The 18,226-nt window shown below is 34.2% G+C and overlaps 1 long non-coding RNA gene and 2 pseudogenes across 1 annotated transcript; 1 reads left to right on the plus strand and 2 right to left on the minus strand.

Annotated features, from left to right (window-relative positions):
- Nucleotides 1-1,041: 1,041 nt before the first annotated feature.
- On the plus strand, nucleotides 1,042-2,145 carry LOC106623243 (uncharacterized; annotated as a pseudogene).
- Nucleotides 2,146-8,459: 6,314 nt separating this feature from the next.
- LOC118681922 (DNA-directed RNA polymerase II subunit RPB1-like) lies at nucleotides 8,460-9,334 on the minus strand (annotated as a pseudogene).
- Nucleotides 9,335-10,593: 1,259 nt separating this feature from the next.
- Nucleotides 10,594-12,498, minus strand: LOC106623246 (uncharacterized). Its single transcript, XR_004977643.2, has 2 exons — nucleotides 11,990-12,498; nucleotides 10,594-11,929 (listed from the first exon to the last, which is right to left on the minus strand). It is a non-coding gene; the product is annotated as an uncharacterized lncRNA (long non-coding RNA).
- Between the last annotated feature and the right edge of the window lie 5,728 nt (nucleotides 12,499-18,226).

The raw sequence follows: 18,226 nt of genomic DNA on the forward strand, positions 1-18,226 counted from the left end.
TGTTGTAAACTACTAAAATCGCGATAAATCAAGCACTAAATACGCCAGAGACATTAAATATTATCTCTGGGATGGCATGAGATGTCTTTATAGGAACCGCGTTCAAAATTAAACAGTGGGGGTTACACTGCCCATATTTAGGTGAAATCCCATATCTTGGGATCTGCTAAACCGATTTCAACCAAATTCGGTACATAACATGCTTCTCATATTTCTATGTTAAAGTGCGAAAGCGGGCGAATCGGATTGCAACCACGCCTATTTCCCATGTAGCACCATTTTAAATTCCATCTGATTCTTTCACTTTCTACTATGCAAATCAAGCTACAATAATTGGATCAAGGTAGAAATTTGCGTGAATAATGCGTTTAAAGTATGCCACCATGTGACCAAAAATTGTCTAAATCGAACCAAAACTGTTCAAGCCCCTAGGTACTGAATATGTGGACCCCAGTACCTATAGTTGACTTTTTACCGAAAATATCGGTCTATGTGTAAGATATATAATTGAAAATCATAAAATAAAATAAATAAATGAAACTCTCGATAATAGTATGTTTTTGTGTAAAAAGTGTGTTAAATCGGATCAATACTTCCTTTAATATAAAATTTTGCCAACACCTGAAGTAATTTCCCGGGTAAGTTTTAGAATTTTAAAAATTTGCTGCTTATTATTATTATTGTTTGTTTTATAGAATTCCGAGGAGAAAATTTTAATTAGAAATTATTGGCTTTGAGAAGCCAAATAAATTTCTTGAGCAACGACGATTCTTTAAGAGAATCGATAGAAGTTCTTAGTACCCAGCACATTCCCCTTAAAAAAAAAATACCAGACTTGAACAAAAAACGTTTAATTCTGTTATGTATAATAAAGGACCTTGGGATGCCGATTAAATCATGTTGGAAAAAGGTTTGTATAGGTTTCTACTAAAGCAAAACTTCAATTAAATATCAATAATTCCAGCAACGCAAAAATCAATTTTGGGAACACGATTGCCAACGAAATGCATCCGTTTTTTTTAAAGAAAACTTTCGATTTTATGCGAAATCCTCCGGCGTCTACAAAAAATTGATACGAACTACAGAAAAACTATTCCGCTCGAGAAAAGAGTGGCTATAGCAATATTTGCTTTAGGCTCATCTGCGGAGTATCGGAGTATCGCTAATATGTTCGGAGTAGGTAAATCTACGGTTTGCGAAGTTTTGCTGGAAACCACTAAATAGAGAAAGCATAACAGAATTGGTGAATGGTTTCGAGGTACTTGTATTCCCACAATGCTTAGGAGCAATTGGTAAATATTAGTTATAAAATCATATATTTACGCCATTGGTCTAATAGTTGTTTACAGACGGATGCCACATTGAGGTTCACCCATCATCTGAAGATGCTGTGGATTATTATAATTACAAAGGATGGTATTCCACCGTTTTATTGGCATTAGTTGATGCTAAGTAAAGTTAAGAAATACAATATACATATAAGTACATATGTAATATATAAATTGTATTTTCAGATACCGTTTTATTTACATAAACGTTGGGAGTCCCGGCGATGTAATGACTCTCAAATTTATGAGAATCGTCACTTAAGTGAGAAATGCAGAATTGTCCTTTACTACTGGGGATTCGGCTTTTCGATTTAGCAAACAAATAATGAAACCGTGTCCATTTAGCGTAAATCAAAATCATCGTGAGAAGGTATTCAACTACGCTCTTTCGAAAACACGTAGAGTTGTCGAAAATGCCTTTGGACACCTCAAGGCCCGCTTGCGACGAATTGGAAAAGGAATTGACAACTCTGTACGTAATGCCAATTTAATAATAAAAGCCTGTTGCGTCCTTCACAATTTTTTAAATGAAAACAACGATACTTTAAACGCTAAATGGTTACACGCTTTGGAAGAGTTGGAGACTAGACGCCAAAATCCGAGTCATGTTTCATATGCGTCTGACGACCCAACTAACGGAGAAACTATACGGGCAGCACTTTGTACATATTTTGGCAAGTAAAAATAATTTTAAGTATAAATTATCAGGCTGAACTCATTTAAGGCGGCAGTAACCATGTTCCAAGAATAAAACACATTCATTTACTTTTTATTTTTTTAGCAAATCAAGAAGTGCTTTATTTATTTCTTTCGTATCCTTCACAAATTCTTCAATTAATTTTGTTTTTTTGTTGTCGTTTTCTACTAAATTTTCTGTCATTTTTAAAAATTTGTCATTGCTTATATTAAAGTCTTCATTTCTTTTTCAATATTTTCTAATTGTTTTATTATTAAACTTTGAAAATTATTGCTTTCCCTTTTTCTAGAATCTATCGGCTCGGGTGACGACTCGGTTGGTGAAATTATTATCGCTGAAGGCGAAGGAGTGCAAACAGGTGATGGCAGTGGAGATGCAGCAACAAATGTTCAACAAGCAGCCGTTTCCACCGAAATTTTCATCGGTTCGGAGTTATATATATGTAAATATAAATAATATACTGGGAACCGCCAGTTGAACCGACTGCTGTTTTCTCCTTCTTATAAAACATAATAATATATAAAGCGTTAATATTTACTCAATAATGTTTAATATTTATTTTTACTGAATTTTATTTACCTAAATCTTTGCGACAGATTGTGCATCTTCGTTTTTATTTCTGCCGCCGTGAAGGTGACACCTTGCTGCTGCAGCTCCACTGCCATTTCCTCCAAAATGTGGCTATTTTTCCTTGGCCCTCGAAGCGCACCAACTTTTTCTTCCCATAATTCTATTAATAGGGCTTCTCCCCTCACACTCCACGAATTCGGTTTTTTTAGACTTTTTTCTACATTTGAATGTAACCAACTTCACAGTATGTAAACAAATTCACATAATGTAAACAAATTCACATAATGTAAACAAATGGTCAAGTGACATTAAGGGCTGGCGAAATATGTCTTCCAATAATATCGATTAAACTAGAGCAGGCACCGATTATAATGAGTGGAATGTAAGTTTTCAAGGGGTTTTCAGCGAAAACTGTGTTTTCGTTTGACAGATTTTGTATGGATGAAAACACAAGTTTTCGCGTGAAAACCTCTTTTGTCTATGAAAACACGAATTTCGTGGCGGTGCGAACATAGTAGTATAACATGTGCTAAATGAGCGTAAGTGATCGTAGCGTAAAACAAACACTTAAGGCCCATTCACTTACAACTTTCCTAGCTTTGTGTGATAGTTCATAGTGAAACAACGAAGCGCAAAATACAAAGGGTATGGTACAATGATCGCTTTATTTTAAGTGTTTCTCTCTTATAAAAATTACGACAGTTACTTGGCAAAGCGTAAAATTATGAGAGTTGTCCAACCTTTTTTCATGGCTTCGCGTCGAAAACTTTGTATGTGAACGTACTCATACCAAAGCGCACACCGAACTTTTCTGTCAAAATGCGAAGTAAATGAACTATGTGAATTCGCCATTATAGCAGTGGTCGGCTGTTCAAATATTTTTGAAGACGAATTTACATACATATTTATATATACTTGCCTAAAATAATTTTAAAATAATAATTCCTTTCCTTCGGCAATAAGTTCAAAATAATAATTCCTTTCCCTCGGCAATAAGTTCAAATATCTTTGAACATGCTTATCATGGACAATGTCGAAAGAGAACCAAACGTACATATGTACATACCATACATAAATAAATGTATTCATTGATAAAATAGTTTTTATAAAACAGTGATCGGTATGAGAAGGACTGCGACTGTGTAGGTGAGCTCGAAATTAAAAACATCCAGTGAAAACCCTAAATGTTGTGAATCTTTTTCATTCTTTGTTTAAACAAGTAATGGTTAAATGACCTAAGCCTCCTCCTCGCATATATAATATGTATACACCAATCAAGCTGGTACATTATTGGCACACCCTAATAATAATACACAACATACCTGAGAACACCATACACGATGACACCACACGAAGAATTTTACCACAAACGAGGACGTCTCACACCATCAATCAACAAGGATTGGAGCATCGCTTCTACACACATTCGCTATATGTTTACAATTCGACGACCACATTCCATTCGATTACGAGAACGATCCGCATGCGTTGACTTGATACATATGACTGGGATCTTGCGTACGTTGCACGTCTTTTTTAATTATATTCATAGATCAATATCGCTTCGGATATTTTTGGCTAATTCTATTTGAACAGATCAATCTTACCTCAACATAATATTTCATAACTAAATATTTATATTATGTAACATTAACCGATTTTTTAGTAATAAAACTTTGTATAGGAAAGTACAGCGAATTTTTATTTTAATTATTCACGCGAATCTAAGTAAAACAGAAACACACGTTTACTTAAAGCAGAGAACTTAGAAGAATGAGAAGGTGCAAATTGAATTTTGTATGATGCTTAATTGGACGGCTAACAGAGCTGAAAAATTGAGATCAAGGAGTTCACCATTTTTTGTAGTATTTGCTGGTATTTAACAGAAATGAGAATTTATAACAACGTTCTCTGACAAAATACGTATCTCCCAACATAAAGAGAAAAATTAAATACTTTAAACAAAAAATACAAATTTGCCTATAAATTTTATCTACATCCCCGTTAAAAAATATTTAAACATGCCCCAATTTAGTATTAGCAGTATGAGATCAGGTTGTAATGTTTTCCCTGTGTTTAGTACAACCAGAGAACTTAGAAGAACGAGAAGGTGCAAATTGGATTTTGTATGATGCTTGATTGGACGGCTAACAGAACTGAAAAATTGAGATCAAGGAGTTTACCATTTTCTGTAGTATTTGCTGTTTTTTTAACAGAAATGAGAATTTATAATAACGTTCTCTGACAAAATACATATCTTCCAATATAAAGAGAAAAATTAAATACTTTGAACAAAAAATACAAATGCCACTTCACATATGCATGGTTATTTTTTGCCATATAAACGATTTTTATGATGAAAAATTGATAAAATATGATTTTTTTGCACAATGCTACATTAATAATATGTGAAAGATTAAGCAGAAAATGATATTTTACTATTTTCATAATTTTCTAATTTCAATTATTACAGAATTAACAATTTATGTATGTACCTATGTACATCAATATGTTATATTATATACTATAATAATATATTATCACTTATCAATAAATACATACATGTGCGCGCACTGCTCTGTATGTAAGTATGTATGTACAAATATGCGTATGACATTGCAAAATAAGTAATGCATACGCAAATCTACATATAATATATGCATATATATATAAATATAAGTATATGAGCCAATAGAAAAAATACAAAAGTTGTTATACATAAACAACAATTCTCTCAAATAGCATGAGCAGCGTCAGAAATCAATATGGCAGCCAAATTGACAAATCCTAAATTTGTAGTAAATCACACAACTACATTTTAATTCATGAAGGCTGGTGCACATGCAATAAGCTAAGTCGTTTCATTCATAAAAGCAAACGCCTTACACATCATCCCGAGCATGCGCTTGCCTACAAGCGTCGTTTCGCGACGATGGTCAAATCTAGAAATCATAAATTGAACAACTCTTTTATGTTCCCTCTAGAAGGGAAAAGTTATTTTTCGGCACATATCGAATTTTCCACCAACAACACAATGTTGTGACACTTTGTCGTGGCGTCAGTCCTTCGATTGATGGACCTTTTGACATTAAAACAAAAAACGTGATGACGTACATGTACATATGATATGAAAATGCCGACGGCAAAACGCAATTATGTACTTGTGTGACTCCATAATGATGTCAAGTACATTCATTATTTTAAGAAATATATCAAAATACTTTTAAATTATTACTAAAAACTCATAATAAAGTAAAAATTAATTAACATAAAATAATTTAAATATTAATAGTTCAATAAAGGGAATATATTTGAAATTGCATATCAATATTCCCTGTTTGACATACATATTTATTATATTCTCTTTAATATTCGCAGATGCGCATGTTAAGAGAGCTATAGGTATGTGTACAGATTCACCGCTGTTATAAAAGCGAGAAATGTATTTGTTTCTCCTGCCTGTGAGGTGAACTCCTTGATAAAATTTTACAAATGTTCGCTGTCGAACCTGCACCTTCTCGTTCTTCTAAGTTCTCTGGTACAACACAATTCAGAAAGAAACAATAATTTATCAAACTTCAGTTTACTGTTTCAAATGGTTTGTGGTTTCTATTTACATATGATTGAGGTCAAGATATTTATCGATCATATTATCATATGCTGATTGAATTTTTAGTGATTTTCTGTGCTAGTTTTGTAGTTCAATTGATTTTGCTCCCGTTGTTGTAATTTTATTTAACCGCTGTTAGTATGTATTTATTCATATATGTGCATATATTAGTACTTATGTTTTTGGGTTTTTTTTCCAAAAAATTTTTTGTAATAAAACTTTAAAACGAATCGTACAAGGTGCAATCAAACCCATTGGATCGAATACCTTGCTCGAATCGGAAAGAAACGTTCGCTTTGTAAATTTATTAGGCAAGTCGTCAGAATTCACTGCTATAGAAAGCCAATCATGGTTTGTGTGCCATATTGTACCAAGAGTGCGGATTTGATCTCCATCAGCTAAGAGATGCGAAATTTGTTTAGATGCAGGCGGTATCATATCTCTAAGCCTTTGAGAGTTGGTTCCTCATTTTGAACCCGTTTTCAGATAGTGCGCAGGAAACGGTTTTGTTGAAGTAAAGCGAGTTCATAAAAGGTATCAGCATCAGTTAGTAAGTCATTCATATAAAATACTGATTTTATAACTTCTCTGACCTCTTTGTTAGCGTTTGACGCATAAAGTGCTTCTCGATGCAGTGACTTTACGGCAAGATGCAATGCTGAAGCAACTTCGTACGTGACTCTCAAAAGGCGATAATCAGGTACTGGATCTGATGGATTCGAGCGCCAGACTATGCGTTGATAATCGGTGTCCTCTTTGGCGACATAAACCTGGCGGTACATCTTCTCGATATCGGCTTTGATTCCAAAACGATGAGTGCGAAGGCGAACCAAAACAGGAAATAGATACTGATGAAGCTGTGGGCCTACCATGAGTTCATTTAATGAATTCCCAGATGTTGACTTCATAGCTTCGGTAAGGCGGAGGTTGGAAGATCGTTAGTAATTTTCGGAAAGATGAGCGTACTTACTTGAAATTTAGCATCACTCGTTCTGGGTGTTATGAGAAGTGTTCATTTCCCCAACCACTTCTCACACAACCTCCTTGCAGTAACCCCATCCCAGTGCCATGAATGGATAAAGGCGTTCTGGGTAGGCAAAGGCGTTGGAAACACGCCTCGGTGACGAATTACCGGTATATTATTTTACCATAATTTCAGCGGTTGTTGGTAGAATGGCGCGATCAGCGTCGGCATAGTATGCGGTAACATTAAAAAGTAGTCCATTTGAAGGAGCATCGGAGTTTGCGGGTTGATCGGTAAAGCTTGCGTGAAGTTAAGTATGGTGACGTCGTTCACATATACGATACGAAGATGTGCTATGGCAACTAGTGAGGATGCCCTTTGCTTCGACAATTTATACACGTACCAATGCGCCTGCTCGGTTTTAAGGAAATTCTCGAAGAGCTGAGAAAGATGGTAGATTGTCCATGACAAGCGATAACTCCCATTGCTGACGGGTTTCGTTTGCTAACTATGAAACGGTTAGGTGAATGAGCCAGTCATCCCAAAATTCGACTGGTCGTTCGAGCGCACGTAGAGCACCGACGTACTGAAGTATGGAATTTAACATGAGTGTTTTGATGTGGCTGTCCACTATGATTCTCATGACCTTGTACCTCGCAGTCAATAAGTACATGCTTCAGCGTAGGTGCTATCACATACCGCTAAGCGACTTACCAAATCCAATGCATCTTCCTTCAAACAGTTTCGTAAGTAATGCAATTTTTGTCTATCCGACAAATTCACATTCGTATGAATGAGAGAACAAAAGGCATCATGAAAAGGAAGCCATTGAGTGGGATCACCACTAAATGACGGCAAATGCAGTTTTGGAAGGGGTACAGGAGCAGGTTAATCTTGAGCAGTGGTTTGCAATGTCTGCTGACTTTAAGTTACGCAGAGACATTTCAGGTTAGCTTTAGCTGTGCTGCACCACTCTTTACCTTGTATGCATTCTCGTCCCCACATATCAGCTCAACCTCTTGTTGCGCTACGCAAAAGCGAATTCATTGCTCATTAAACATATATTTTTAAAGGTGATGCCAGGTAGGCGCGAACATAAAGTATATATACAATATTGGCTAGTTATGATTAAATTATTTATAATATTAATATTATATATTATAATGCCTCAATTATAGATATGGCCTAAATTATATATAACATCTAGAAGAGTTATATAATTTACTTACATGTATTCAGGATCCCTCTACTAGTTGATTGATAAATCTAGCATTTGTTAACAATTCAATCTCACCAAGTAACTATTCGAACGCCTTGGCCGACAACCGAAAGCGTGGAGCGCACCAAATATTGAAACAGCAGTGTAACGTTCACATATTGACCTGTTTTAAAAGATGATCGTTGCCCACCACAATGACTCAGCGCTGCATCGTCATTGTGTATGATTATTGATATGGAAAATCTTTTGCACATTACAAATAATGCGCTACAAATTTCAGGGCAATGAAAGCTAGAGGAGGCAAGAAAATCCAAGTAATAAGTCTTTCCAATATTAAAGCAGAAAATAATTCAACCTATCTTGGAATCACCATTGGGAAAAATCTTACGCAACGCTTCACGATCATATCGGGGCATAATTGATCCCACTCGATTTCTAGCTCGGGAAATGCATTTCTCGCTCAATTCTTTGATCATCATCGATGAACACTTTACGCATATAACTTTTATTGGACCAACCGAATTTAAACCTCTTTTCATAGCCTTTATAAGATGATGATGAATATAACCGGTGTCTCCAGTTTTTACAGCAGATAAGACCTTCACGACTACCAATAGCATGAAAGTAGAACTCCTAAGGTGTTAAACCTGCAGTAATGTGCGCTTACAGAAACCGTATGGTATACGTTTACCTTCGACGTTCTGGTGACACACACAAGCGAAACCTATGAATGAGTTATATTAACATTTTTTTATATTATATTCATTTTGTTCGTGTAATTGGATATAGTCAACAGTTCAACATTATTTAGTGGATTCGAGCTTGTGATTCAAAACAAGTTAATGCTTAGTTAATGTTAAGTAATCACCAATTCTTTGGCTCTCGCTATTGTCGAAACTAAAAAGAAACAAGTAAGGAAGGGCTAGGTTCGGATGCAACCGAACATTTTATACTCTCGCAAAGTCAAATGGTATACTCGTTTGAGATTTCTTTGTGGATTGGCTGATATTTTCGGTAGAAGGTCAACTATAGGTACTGGGGTCCACATATTTAGTATTTAGGGGCTTGAACAGTTTTGGTTCGATTTAGACAATTTTTGGTCACAAGGTGGCATACATTAAACGTATTATTCGCGCAAAGTTTTACCCCGATATAATCATTGTTGCTTGATATGCATAGTGGAAAGTGAAAGAATCAGATGGAATTGAAAATGGTGTTATATGGGAAATAGGCGTGGTTGTAGTCCGATTTAGCCTATTTTCGCAATATAACATAGAAATATGAAAAGAGCGTTATGCACTGAATTTGGTTGAAATCGGTTAAGCAGATCCCAAGATATGGGTTTTCACCTAAAAGTGGGCTGTGCCACGCCCATTGTCTAATTTTGAACGCGGTTCCTATAAAGTCATCTCATACCATCCCAGAGATAAAATTTAATGTCTCTGGCGTGTTTAGTGCTTGATTTATCGAGCTTTTAGTAATTTTTAACAGTACCGTTATATGGGGAGTGGGCGGAGTTGCCACCCGATTTCAACTATTTTCGTAGAAGTGCTAAAAACATTTGCTTCCAGTGTATTTTTTTATTATAGCATTAGCGGTTTAGGAGATATGCACATTAAACCTATTAGAGGCGGGACCACGCCCACTTTTAAAACAAAAATTTTAACTGCAGATGCCCCTCCCTAATGTGATCCTGTGTACCAAATAACAGTCTTGTATCTTATTGCGAAGCTTAGTTATGGCAATTTATTTGTTTTTGATTAATGGCGTTTTGTGGGCGTGGCAGTGGTCCGATTACGCCCATCTGCAATACCAACCGTCTCACGGTACTAAGAAACATGTCTACCAGGTTTCATAAAGATATCTCAATTTTTACTCAAGTTACAGCTTGCACGGACGGACAGACGGACGGACTGACAGACAGTCACCCGGATTTCAACTCGTCTCTTCATCCTGATCATTTATACCTATATATGTAACCTATATCTAACTCGATTAATTTTAGGTGATACAAACAACGGTTAGGGGAACAAAACTATTATACTCTGTAGCAACAGGTTGCGAGAGTATAAAAAAAAAGAAAAATGTGAGCCTTCACGGGACGCCTGTCAGATGTGAAACATCGACATTATTTTGTAAAAGTAATATGCAGAAAAGAACAGATTGTGATAGGAACTAAATATGTCATAATGATAAAATAATATATTAAGATTTTTTCCAGATAACGTTGACTATTTATTGAATAAACATTTATTTTCATTAAATACAAAAATTTACGAATTTATTTCAAATCGTGACTACTTAATTCGGTTGCCTCTGAGAACAGTATTACTGTGACAATTGGTCGATGGTAACTGAAGTATGTTAGACAATTATTGGACATAACATTATCAAGATATCTAATAAATACAGCATCTATTGTTGTTTCGTATCTAGTGGTAGGTTCTCTTGGATTGTTATTAATTTGCAATTGAAATTCTTCTTGGAGAAACGAAATTAATGGCGTTGATTCATCTTTTGCAAAATTTACATTGAAAACTCAATGGTAGTTTGTCTTTATTGGTTTTGAAAATTATTGAACCTCTGTGACTATACGGAAATAATCTCTCGTGTAAAAATGAAATGATATCATTTACTTTTTATTAGGAGAAATGTACGCAACAATCATCATCAATTGACTTCCACCTTCTAGTTTAACATGTGAATCACACATATCTCCAATAGATGTTTGGGAGACAATAACTTCTGTAGCATTTTGAATTACTAAATCCATGTTGAATGCAGTAATATGTGAATTTTTGTTGTTTTTATAAATGGCAACTCCACCGGCTTTGTCTCTTAAATTTAGCTATACAGTGAAAATTAGGTAAGTCAACTGACATCTGCAGGAAGCCATGTTTCAGTTAGTAATAAAAAGTTACGCCTTTGACATATAGAACCTTGTAAATCAGTAGTATGTTTTCTGAGAATTTGGCAGTTTAAAGAATAAATGGCTAATCTATTTCTGGAGTTTATAAATTCAATGATAAGTCCTTGCGATGTAGTAAGCTTGTTTAGAGATAATCTTTTGAATTCTTGCTGTAAACTTGAAACTGATGGATGTACTCTTCTTCCATGATAAAATCTTTGTTCATATTATATAAACAACCCTGTTACATATAAACAACCCTTCAAGACTTGTTACTCGTGTTAAAGCTACGTAAAGTAAGGGAATAGAATGACTTTTACTATACTCATAGACCACCTTGTTATGTAGACCTCCTTGAGACTTATGAATAGTCATAACACACATTGATATCAATGGAATATTATTTCTTTTTCCCACAATGGTTTTATTATTAATGGTGGTATACTTGAAGTTCGACGTACGATAGGTACTGCACGTCTATCGATATTATGTTCGGCAAAAAAGGCAGCGGCTTTTCTTCTAGTCACTTTACCAGTGTTTTATCTAGAAAAACAAGCCATATGCGAGTTACTTGATTTTCATCATTTTGAACTAGCTTTCCAACGGCGTCGTTAGCTAAACCGTTAATCACGTCTATGTTAGTTGTAATAATATAAAGTTTTTCAATAACAAAAATGATTTCGTATGGCAAACCTCCAGTATCAATCACTGACAACTTGTGTAATTTTTGTCTCATGTTTGTTTCTTGCTCACGATTAGTACAACCAGAAATAATGTCCATTGAAATTGAATCTATTGTACTTTCAGTTTGTAAAGCTAGTACGTTATATGCGTTAACTGATGCATTATCATGAAATAATCGTACACCACTTGGACACAGGCGCAGGGCTTCTTCCTTCGTAAAAAATCTAGACTCGATAACGGCAAATTCATCATCATTTAAAATAACACCACTGCCAATTTTTGTAAAAATAGAAGCAAACATTTGTAAGGGTCCAATCATCCGTTGTTGGAGTTACACGGACTGGAGGTAATTGTCGCAAATCTCCAATAAAAATAATTTCTAGAACACCAAAATTAATATTTCTATTTGGTTCAAAAGCTCGGCACCAATCATACTGATTTCGTCAATTATTAAAACTTTGACATATTTAAATAAGCATCGATATTGTTGTGCTGTTTCTATTGACAACGGAATTAGTTTTGACAATGATATTTTCAATGCGGTATGGACAGTAATTGCGTTGATAGCTACTGCAGCTTTACCAGCCAAAACACACGTAATGTAAGAATTGCAGAACCCTTTCTGTTTTTCATTAGCGCTTCTCATGAGCTCGCAAAAACGATCATTACTCATGATATTTTCTCTTCTTTTGGCTATGGCTCTCAAGTTTTTAAGCGTAGCTATACGTAAATCTTCATTAACCGCAGCATTCGCATTTCTGTACAATTCTTCAAAGGGGTTTGGCTCTGGAAATCTTGTAGCAATGTCTTGAGCTTCTGATTCGTCATCTATTAGCTCATCTTCATGACATAATTGTCGGCATATATCACTTGTCTTTTGAATATCAATATTTGACTAAAATTACTATTTTTTTCTAAAATTTCGTTTTCGTGTTCATCATATATAGTTGTGAATTTCATATCTGCTTATATTTCTGTGTCTTCACTCTTCTGTACTCGTTGTAATCCTGAGTCATGTCATAATTTCTATAACGAATAACTTGAGGCTGCTTCTTTCTGATGTACTTTCCCATTCCATTTTTAGTATAGTTCGAAACAAATTGGGCTAAAGAAATTCCTTCCAATTCTTCTGGCCGTTTTTGATACTTGTCATGCCAATCTTCCTTCCAAATATTAGTAGAGTCGTCATCAAGTTCATAAATTTGTTTTTGTGTTTTTCTTATCCTCTGCCGTTCAATAGGCCAACAAGTGTTAATATACTGAACCGCTACTGACGATTTAGACATTGGTAACCTTAAAAGATACCAAGCAGCTTCTTGACTACTCATCTGAATAGTATTCCGCATGTCATTTCTATTGTTTGTGTTTGCTCTTCTCCAAAAATATCTGTGGGAGCATTAGCCATAAAAGAATATGCGCATGTGGACTTCCTCGATAAAAGATTCGTGCGCTGCACGCCATCAGCTGATTTTGAAATACAATTCTGTCAGTCTTAATAAATTTATTCTCTAAGCAATTGTTTTAATGCTTTAATTTCAATAAGAATGAAATTAAAATTAATAATTAATTTAAAAACATTATATCCAATCAAATTAATGTGAATTTTAATCTACCAAGAGAGTAGATTTTATATTTACTGGCGCTTAAAACACACCAAATATACGCGTGCTTGATGCACAGATAAATGCATACTTTAATTATATAAATATAATTAACTTACTGATGACTTGATAGTGTGTCATAGTGTAATTTTGTTTTCTTTGCAGGAGGCTGATCACTTTCACTCTTTAAATTACGGTCTCTCACGGTCAGACATTTTATTATCAGAAAAATAATTTATTTTCAAGTAAAACACAGGTTATGTGTACTGTAGTAAACAACACCGTATACACTACGGAGGATACACTATAGGTATCCGAGCTTAGTGTAGCGAGAGAGATGGCTTAACGCCGGATCGAGTGGGAGAGAATTACACAGTCGATTGCGCATGGCGACGCGCCGCAACACCGTACACACTACTGCATATAGACTGTATATATATACCATATCGTGACGACGCGTCTAACATGCTACTTAAAAAAACGCGTCGCCACGGCATGCGTCGCCACGCCAGAAATCGGTTTTACGTGCGGCTATAGATGTTTCACATCTAAAATCAATAAAATGCTTTGTAATACAGAGGTACATAAAGCATAGAACGTATATCATAGACAAGGTTCAATTGCGGACCAGCGTGTGAATTGTCAAACTCTAACAAGATTCGATGAGTGGATTTCACCTCAGCTAGCTCGGAAGGAGAAATTTTAATAGTGGCGCGTGAACAGAGCTGAGCATTGAATGAATGAAAATTTTGCTCAGAAGTTTGCTTATATTTTCATATGTTAATATACAGTCATATTTATTGATATGAATTTCATTATGCGAAATTTAGGCATGCATGCAAAATTAATAAAACTCTAATTAAATTATGTAATTTTCAAAATATTATATAAAGTCAATTTGGGAATTTAATGATTTTATTTAGTTTTTACTTAATATACTTTCCTAATAAATAATTTGTACTATAATTGTTACTAATTGATATTAAATTTATTACAACTTATATGTACATATGTACATCTTTTATCATATTAATCTTATATAGTCATATGTATGTCCTTATGTATTTGAATGTACGCATTCAGAAATTAAAATCATGATTTTATCACTTTTCAATACACTATATGTGCGCGCATTAATTTATATGTACACACATATATAATACATGTATGTATATATAAAAATACCGAACAAATAATGCATACACAAAACAACCTACTTATGTTTGTGCGTACACATGTAAATATGTCATCCGCAAAAACTACATATACTGTTCTACAAAAACAACAATTGTCACAAGTCAATATGTCAGTCAAATAGCCGCAGCCCAAATTTATAGTAAATCACACAACAACAACATTTTCATTCATGAACGCAAGCGTACTTTCAACAGGCAATCTCGCTTCATTTAACAGACACCCTCACATCCCCCCAGCATGCTTTTGCCTGCAAGCGTCTTTTCGCTACGATAGCAAAAGCTAAAAATCATAAATTGAACAACTTTCTGATGTTATTTCTAGAAGGGAAAAGTCACAACCCCGCAAACCCACAAAACATAGAAAAAAGTGGCTGAAGTGGCAACAAAGCTTTTGTTCGATTTCAAATATTTCAAAATTCTAAAATATTTTTCTATGGTTCCCAAAGATTTGCGTCAATATGTATGCATGCTCATATATAAACATACATATTTACGATGATTTGAACAAAGCTGTTACATACATACAAGTATGTTGCATGTAGACAAATTTACAAATATTATGCGTTCTTTGATATTTGTTTACATACACGCATAATTATATATAATTGTGTTAAATAATGTTTCAGATGTTATCAAGACTTTAAATTACCAAAGCAAAAAATATATAGTAAATTTTTTATTTATAAAACATGTACTTTCTTATACATATATTTCAATAGATTTAATGAAATTCATCATGAAATAAGTAAATTTGTTTATATATACTTATATGCTTTGATACCAAATACATGCAGAATATCTTAAAATGATATGCAAAGTCGTTTGCGCATTGTAAATAAACGTATCTGTAGGCGTACATTTCTTTACATTGCATGATGCCCACGTTACGTGAATAATATTTGTACAAAGTTTTACTCCAATAACCTAATTGATGTTTGATTTGAATACTGTAAAGTGAAAAAATCAGATGGAATTTAAAATTTTGTTATATGGAAAGTAGGCGTAGTACACACCAAGTTTGGTTGTAATCGGCCAAGTAGGTCCTGAGATATAGGATTTCACCTAAAAGTGGGAGGTGCCACGCCCAATGCATAATTTTACACCGGCTCCTATAAAGGCCTTACCTGTCATCCTGGTTGTGAAATTTAATGCTTTTGGCTCATTTATTCGGTAAGTTATCGCACTTTAAGACATTTTTAACATAACCCATTTTTACGGTGTAGAAAGAAATGCTAAAAGGACTTTTTCTTAGCAAGTTTGTTTAACCCGCAAGTCCCTCTCACTACTGCGATCCCCTGTACCAAATTACAGTTTTGTACCTTAATTAAGTGATAGTTATGACACGTTATAAGTTTTCGTTTAATTTCGGTTTAATAATAATAATTATTTATTTATATACAGGGTGGCTCACGAATCGTGCTACAAAAACAAACTGTAACAAGTACGGAAGGGCTAAGTTCGGATGTAACCGAACATTTTATACTCTCGCAAAGTCAAATGGTATACTCGTTTTAGATTTCTTTGTAGATCTTGCCGCTTTGTTCTATGTTGACCGATATTTTCGGTAAAAAGTCAGCTTTAAGCACTGGGGTCCACATATTCAGTACCTAGGGGCTTGAACAGTGTTGATTCGATTAAAACAATTTTTGGTCACAAAGTGGCATACTTTAAACGTATTATTCACGCAAAGTTTATAGGCGTGGCTGTAATCCCAGATATGAGAAGAACATAATGTTCCGAATTTAGTTGAAATCGGTTAAGCAGATCCCAAGATATGGGGTTTCACCTAAAAGTGGGCGGTGTCACGCCCACTGTCTAATTTTGAACGCGGTTCCTATAAAGTAATCTCATACCATCTCTGAGATAAAATTTAATGTCTTTGGCGTGTTTAGTGATTGATTTATCGCGCTTTTAGTAATTTTTAACAGTACCGTTATATGGGGAAAGGGCGGGGTTGTCACTCGATTTCACCCATTTTCACACCGTAGATAGACGTGATAAAAGCATTTGTTCTTAGTGAATTTTGTTATTATGGCTTCAGTGGTATAGGAGATATGTACATTAAACCTATTAGGGGCGGAACCACGCCCACTTTAAAAAAAATTGAAACTGAAGATGTCCCTCTCTAATGTGATCCTGTATACCAAATAAGAGTCTTGTATCTTGTTGTGGAGCTTAGTTATGGCAATTTATTTGTTTTTGATTAATGGCGTTTTGTGGGGGTGGCAGTGGATTACGCCCATCTGCAACACCAACCGTCTTACGGTATCAAGAAACATGTGTACCAAGTTTCATAAAGATATCTCAATTTTTACTCAAGTTACAGCTTGCACAGACGGACTGACGGACAGACAGTCACCCGGATTTCAACTCGTCTCTTCATCCTGATCATTTATATATATATATAATATAACCCTATATCTAACTCGATTAGTTTTAGGTGATATAAACCACCGTTAGGTGAACAAAACTATTATACTCTGTAGCAACAGGTTGCGAGAGTATAAAAAGTAAGGAAGGGCTAAGTTTGGATGCAACTGAACATTGAATACTCTCGCATAGTCAAATGGTATACTCGTTTGAGATTTCTTTATATATTTTAATAATGAGAGCAATCGTTCTTGTGTTTTGTTGTATACGCTTATAATTTATTTTATATAGAATGAATTACAACTGTATTGCGGAATATGAAAATAAATCGTTTTTTTTTAACAATGAATAACATCTTTTATTTATTTTTTCGATATTATTATACATGTTTAGCTTAAAAATAATTAATATTAACAACTTTAAATATTATATTATTATATTAATTTATATGTAATATTTACAATATTAAAAGTAAATTTTTATATAGATTCTTATATTATACATATATCCAAATTATATTTCTTTTCTCCTTATACTATTTAATTTCTATCATATATTTATACAATAATGTCTTATATAATAACAAATTATACATATAATTTAAATGTTCTTAATTAGATTATTTACATATTTTTCTTAAAATTGTCTTAAAACCTGCTGTCATAATTGCTATACCATTTCTTAATATATATTTGAAAAAGAAAAAATGAAGAACTATTGCAATAAGCCTTAAAACTTTTGTTGGAAATAGAGACACAAATACTGTCATGATAGCTGTGTACTGTCTCTAAAGTAATTGCATTAACATGGGAAGGATCCATGTTTGAAAATGCCCAATCAATTTGTGTACCGGCAGGTGTAGTTGAATATTCTACACCAAGCAGGGAACTAAAGTTTTTTTCTTGGAGCAGATTTCTTATTGCAGTCCCTGTAGACATTAAACAAATGTTGAAATCTCCAACAATTAGCACATTTTGATTGCATAACTCAAAAGTAAGGACTTCCTGAAGTTCTACAATTAAATGTCTGACAGAGAAAGCTGAATTTCTGTATAGAACCAGAATATTAATACTGAAACA

This window comes from Bactrocera oleae, chromosome 3 (assembly GCF_042242935.1).
Source record: "Bactrocera oleae isolate idBacOlea1 chromosome 3, idBacOlea1, whole genome shotgun sequence".
Lineage (NCBI taxonomy): Eukaryota > Metazoa > Arthropoda > Insecta > Diptera > Tephritidae > Bactrocera > Bactrocera oleae.